The following is a 6,215-nucleotide window of genomic DNA, read 5'->3' on the forward strand; positions in this document are numbered from 1 at the left end:
TAGACACACTAGGGACACGCAACCATTTGATGGTCCTTCCCCAGAGCCTCCCTCCAGGGTTCTCTAACTGCTCCCAGGAACCATCCCTTTCTGGCAGGCCTGGCAGGCTGGACACTCAAAACCAAGGCACAACACTCTCACATAAAAGATAAAAATAATCCAAATGTCCACCAGTAACGGATGAATAAACAAAACATAGTATAATAGTGCAGTGGATATTCAGCTTTAAAAGACAATGAAGTGCCAGGCTCTGGTGGGTCACACCTATAATCCTTGTTACTCAGGAGGCTGAGATCCAGGGATGGGTTAGAAGCCAGCACAGGCAGACTCTTATCTCCAATTAACCACTTGAAAACCAGCAGTGGAGCTGTGGCTCAAAGTGGCAAAAGAGCTCAAGGACAGTGCCCCAGCCAAGCCCCAGTTCAAGCCCCATGACTGAAAGGAAAAAAAAAAACACAATAAAATACTAATACCTTGAGATGTACTAAGTGAAAGAAGCCAGGTAAGAGACCAAATACCATATGATTCTAGTTATATGAAATATCCAAGTAGGCAAATCTACAGAGACAGAAATATTAATGTCTGATTAGGGCAGAGAGGAAATGGGAAGTTGAAAATAGTAGTTTCTTTGTGAGATCATCAAAATGTCTTAAAATGGATGGTGGTGATGGTTGCATGTGTATATGGAAGTATACTACAAATGATTGTACTCTAAATGGGTAAAATGAAGGGCTAGAATATATTTCAGCATAGCATGACAGCCTAGTATGCACAACACTGTGTTCAATTCCCAGCACCGATGATGATAATAATGACGATGATGAGGATAAATTATATTTCAAAAAATTTACTACACACACACACACACACACACACACACACACACACACACACACACTGTAGGACCTGAAGCCAGTATTCAGCGCTATCAGCATCCGTACCCTCACAATCCAAGTTTCCTTCCATGTCTACAGAGCTCACGGCTCCCCTCCACGCTGCCATCAGATCCCAATCTTATCAATTGTGTACCCCTTCCAGGGCTGCACTAAGTATGAGTACAGCACAGAACAGAACCTGCTCAGATAGAGAGCTCAGTTCTCACAGTGAAAATCAGAGGGCAGGAAAGAGATTCTTCACCTTGATAAACCCCTAGAGCCACATACCTAGACTGGAATAAATGCAATCCGGTTGTGTAAACCTGATCTTTGTTTCTTCCTCTTCAAAACAAACAATTGAATTTCCATCTTAAAGTCATTTGACTACCTCATAAAATGGTGAGTCTAGTATACCTGTGGACACATAGAACATGACTAGCTTTAAAATATTTTGAGGATGATCCCTACAAAATCAGAATGCTGCTGGAGTATAAGGATTTTAAGAAAGCAGGAAACGTCTCCTTAGTTCCTTTAAACTCCATGCCTGGCAGGATTATAATTTCTGGGCATAAACAAAAGAAGGAGCTTTCACCCCAGCAAGTGGAGGATTGAAGAAGAGAGAAGGAGTGAGTGAAAGGAAAAGCAAAAACATGTATCAGGTAGGCTATGAAGGTAGAAATAGGGTAGAAGGGTAGAGAACTGAGGACAAAAGGAAAAAGAAAGAAAGAGAAGAAGGGGGTGGGGAGAGAAGAAGGGAGCCAAACCTGAGAAGTAGAGGAAGAAGATTCCAATTTGCAAAGAACTGTGGGAAGGAGGAAGAGGAGACCACTCTGGGAAGAATCAGAAGACGATCACCAAGTCTGGAGTCCCATACCTCCCAAGTCCCTCATCCCTGGTATGCCTGTTTTCCTTGGCTACGCCCCGCCCCGGACCTTACCATCTCCCATTTCTGAGGTATCCCATGCTGACAACCTCCAGAACTTTGCTACAGTAGTTCATGTCCTTGCCATACATAATTCATCTCAAATATGTGGCTCTCAACCAGACATCAGCTAAATATCTGGATGCCCCACAAGGAACTACTGGAAACAATTTATCCTGAAGCTGAGCACTGGTAAAGATAAACAGCATGTAGCAGGATAGACAATGTATCTAGCAGTGGCTCAGTGGCCAGAGTAGTTGGCTTCTTGTACCTGGACCAGGAAGCCCTAATCCCACTGATGTGGCTTCCTGTTCTTGCCTTAGCAGTGACCTCTCATGTTCCTCCACCCACCCTCATGCTCCTTCAACCTTGTAGAATATCCAGCGTCACAGACAGAGATCTATGACATCATGTCACCTGGAAGGACTCAAGTAGTCTGCAAGCAGACAGCGATCTGAATTGAAGGTGCCCCATCATGCTCCCAGCACCTCTCCTGGTATCACAAAGAACTGCCTATGAGCTCACACAACCTCTTGTTCCACCTAGTCCTGTAGATTTCACAAAAATCTACAGTGTAGATTGTGTAGTTCCCACAAAAAGATTAGGAAGGAGGCAGGGATCCAGGAAGGCATCATAGCAGCACCTGCAAGCTTAAGCCACTGCCTGATGGTGGGGTAGAGAGGCCTCACTCTCATCCTCACCAAGAGAAAACAAACCAGCTAGAAGAAGCCAAGCTGAGCCAGGTCTAGGTCCAGGAGATTACGCCTGGTACACCTCTGGAAGCATCTTGTAGGATGTAGATGAAGAATGAAGGGATGCCGAGGACTGACTGGAGCTGCTGGGACCAAGCACTGGCAGACCACCTGGGTCTGCAGAGAGGTTCTAAGTAGTTCTAGGACTAGGCTATGTCTTCTACCTCCACACCTCTGGTATCCTATCTATCACCAGGGCAGCCTGACACCTACTGTTCTAGAGAGGACAGACTCTGGGTTGCAGGAGATGAATGTTATTCATCCACAGCTAGCCAGACCTGGCCAGACCCAGCTAAGGCTGGGAAAGGGAAATCCATCCCATTTTTCTGGCTGGCCAAAAGTCAAGGGAAAAAACTGGATGGGACTAGGGGGCCCTCAAGAATAACAAGGGCAGGTCCATACCCTGTAAAGGAACTGGGGGGTGATAGATGATGTCGAGTAAGGTGAGGCCAGAGAGGATGGTCACTTTCCCCAAGTTAGGTTTATCTCTAAAGACATCCCAGAGATAACTAAATATAAAGGGGTTTCCAAGTATGGTTTCTGGGAACAGGTTCCCTGTTCTTGCTACTCCTCCTTAGAAGCACCAAGAGTGGAGGACCTGCCTGTGAACAGGAAGGAACACATGGTGGTAGAGCCAATCACTCTCCTCCCCCCAGGGCTCAGAACCTGCTCATCCTTCAAGTCAGAAGCTCACTTGGTCCTCTAACTGGTGGAGTCAGAAAGACTAATACCAGGTTGTTATTCTCTGGTCCCATGGAACAAAGAAATGTCCAGCCCATACCTGGGGTTCTGCACTAGAGCCAGAAGCAGGGCCTGCCTTTAGCTAGAACTTCTGAGGACAAATCACATACTACTATCAGTAGCTGCTGAGCTTAGACCATCTTCTTATTTACCTACTTGCCAGGATCTTCTCAGCTCCCCCATGTTCAGATACCTCAATGTAGTTTTAAAGAGATAGATAGGAAGTAGTGAGGGAGAAGAAACTCTTTCTGGATCCTATGGGTCTTGGCCCAATTCAGGATGAAGATTGATGGTGTAGGCTATAAATCTGTGCAATAGGAATGTGACAGTGGCTCTGTAGTCTGGTTGAAAATACTGGATAAGAAATCTCCATCCCAGTGAACTGGCATCAGGCAGATTCACTTTGTAGCCCTCTAATGCTTGTGATAGAAGGATATTTTAGATCCAGACAGTTCCCCAGTATGTCCACCCACCACACATACATTTGGAAGAGGCCGATGTCAGTCCACTATTATCACCAACCCCACCCCACTCCTGCTGTGACTAATGGTGGAACACAGGCACAAGTGCACCCAGCCTTCCTTACCCAGGGCCTACAAGAGGTAGTATGACTAGATATGTTCTGATGGGCAAGTTGGAAGCCCAGTTCCTAGCACCTCCATCCCCCTAGACAGGGAAGCCAAAGTCTAAGTTCAAGCACCTGCCCTGACTCATAGCTCAACTTGGAAGAAGTCTTCACTGGGCCAGAGCCTGTTCTTGGCCAGGAGATCCAGTCCCTCATTCTACACCCTCCACCCCTGTGTATCTGCATGTGCACCTGGCCACCTCCATGTGTGGAAGGACAGGTGTCCTTGGTCCATTTCCATGCATATGCATGTGCAAGGAGAAGAAGGCCAAGAAGAAAACCAAAACTTCTGCAGAGGCTGAATGCTATGCCACTATCACGAAGCAAGAATAAAGGGTACCAGGTTAAAAAGGCTGAGAATTCCTAAGAGTCAGAGTGAGCAGACCCTGTGGGCTTCTCCCACAACCAAAGGCCAGGTCCAAAGGCCCAAACCTTCCTGTCCTGGTTCAGGGCAGGACTCTGTGAGAGGGATCTGCTCTACTAGATGAGAAGAATGGCTGGGTTCACTGGTGAGTGCACCTAAAGCCCAGCTGTGGACCAGCAAGAGGACACCGCCATCACTGCCATTAGTGAAATGTAAAGAATAAAATAAAAAACGGAAACATGAAAACAGCACTGCAGGGCCCAGAAGATGCTGTTCAAACCAGGCCTCCCGTGCATGGACCTCAGAGAATTTCAAGGTCTGAGGGTGGGGAGGTTTGGCCTAGTATTCATTTTCTGCGTGTATTTTTCTACACATAGATGCATCTTACTTGAATGCAAAAAAAAAAAAAAAAAAAGCTTGAAAGAGCCACAGTGGGGAGAAAAACCTAAAGTGCAGAGTGGAGGAACTAATGACAAGGTGACCAGTGTTGTACTGGGGAATGAAGTTGGTCTTCAGGAATGTCTCTGAGGAGCTTTGTGGCTTGCCAGGGGCCAGGGGAGGCCTCCTCCAGACCCCTGGGAGAACCCCTCATCTGAGCTGGATCCCCTTAGGGTAACTCTATAGACTTTTCTCATCTACCCTCCCTGGATACCTTCTACCAGCCTCGAGCCTCACGTGCCAAGAACTCTCAACACCTACAGGTGGCCCATATTCTGTCCTGCTGCCCATGCCACTCACCCTGGGTGCAAACCCATCTCTCTAGCTACCCGCGTGCAAATCATTGTGTGGTTGTGTTCCCCTGTCCCTCCTCTTGCTCTCACACACGTGCTCTCTGGCTCTCTCCCTCATCCTCTTTCTTTCCTTCCTCCTCCATTCCAGCAACACTTCTTCAATGGGCTTCTTATCCGTCCTCTTTTCCTGGGTCCCAAACAATTATAGGAGTCAGTAAGGAGTGGATACTTACACAATTAACGCCTGCTTCCCCTTTGGCTAGAGACACCTTGACTTGGACATGCATACCCACATGCACTTGCTCAAATGCATACTAGCAACAGGCCAAAGTGCCCAGATAGCATCACACTCACACGCCGGCACACTTGCATTCCTACTCACCCTCACTGGACTGGAGATTGTGCTAGGTGCATAATCATGCCACAGACTTTTGTAAGGGCATATCCATAGCCTCCAGCTCACAGACCCACGTCACCAGAGTGCCTAAAGTATCCACGCTGGCACCTGCTTCATCCTCTCCCCCAGGTCAGAGAAAGATAGGAACCCCTGGGATTAGAGCACTTCAGTGCGCTCTAGTAAACCTACACATTTGCACACGTACCTTCCCTCTCATTCCTTCTTCCGGGCTTTAAAGCACAAAGAAAAGGCAATTCGTCCTGGCAACTCCTGGCTAGATTGTCCGAACGTGCGTGATGCCGGAGCGCACTGCTCAGAGGGCGTAGTGCTGGACCAGGGATCCACTCAACTCCTTCCATAGGTCGACCTTCCCAGCTTCCAGCCCCGCAGCCCGCAGCCCGCAGCCCGGGGAGCAGTCCGTGAGAGGAGGCGGGACAGAGCTACCGGGGAGCTCTGGGAGAGAAAACCCAAGGAAAGGCTCGGGCTGCGTTTCTGTCTCAGGGTGCAGCCACCTAACTAAAGGCCTGTTCCGGAGTCGGACGGTTGCTCCTTGCTGAGATCTTGGCCTCGCTGTGGACTTGTGGACCCCGCTGTCGGTCTGCTTCTCAGTTTCCACACCCTATTTTCACCCACACACATGCACCCTTCCTGGGTGGGTCTCTTAGCCTCACTCCACCAGGCTCATTTACTACAGGGAGTAAACGAGGCTCTTCCCGGGGGCCAGAAAGAGGCTTAAGTTCTGTGTTCATGAGTGTGTTGTAGGTTTGAGTGTCTCACTGAACCCCAGACCCATACCTCGGTCTCCACC

The sequence above is a fragment of the Perognathus longimembris genome, chromosome 8 (genome assembly GCF_023159225.1).
Source record: "Perognathus longimembris pacificus isolate PPM17 chromosome 8, ASM2315922v1, whole genome shotgun sequence".
Lineage (NCBI taxonomy): Eukaryota > Metazoa > Chordata > Mammalia > Rodentia > Heteromyidae > Perognathus > Perognathus longimembris.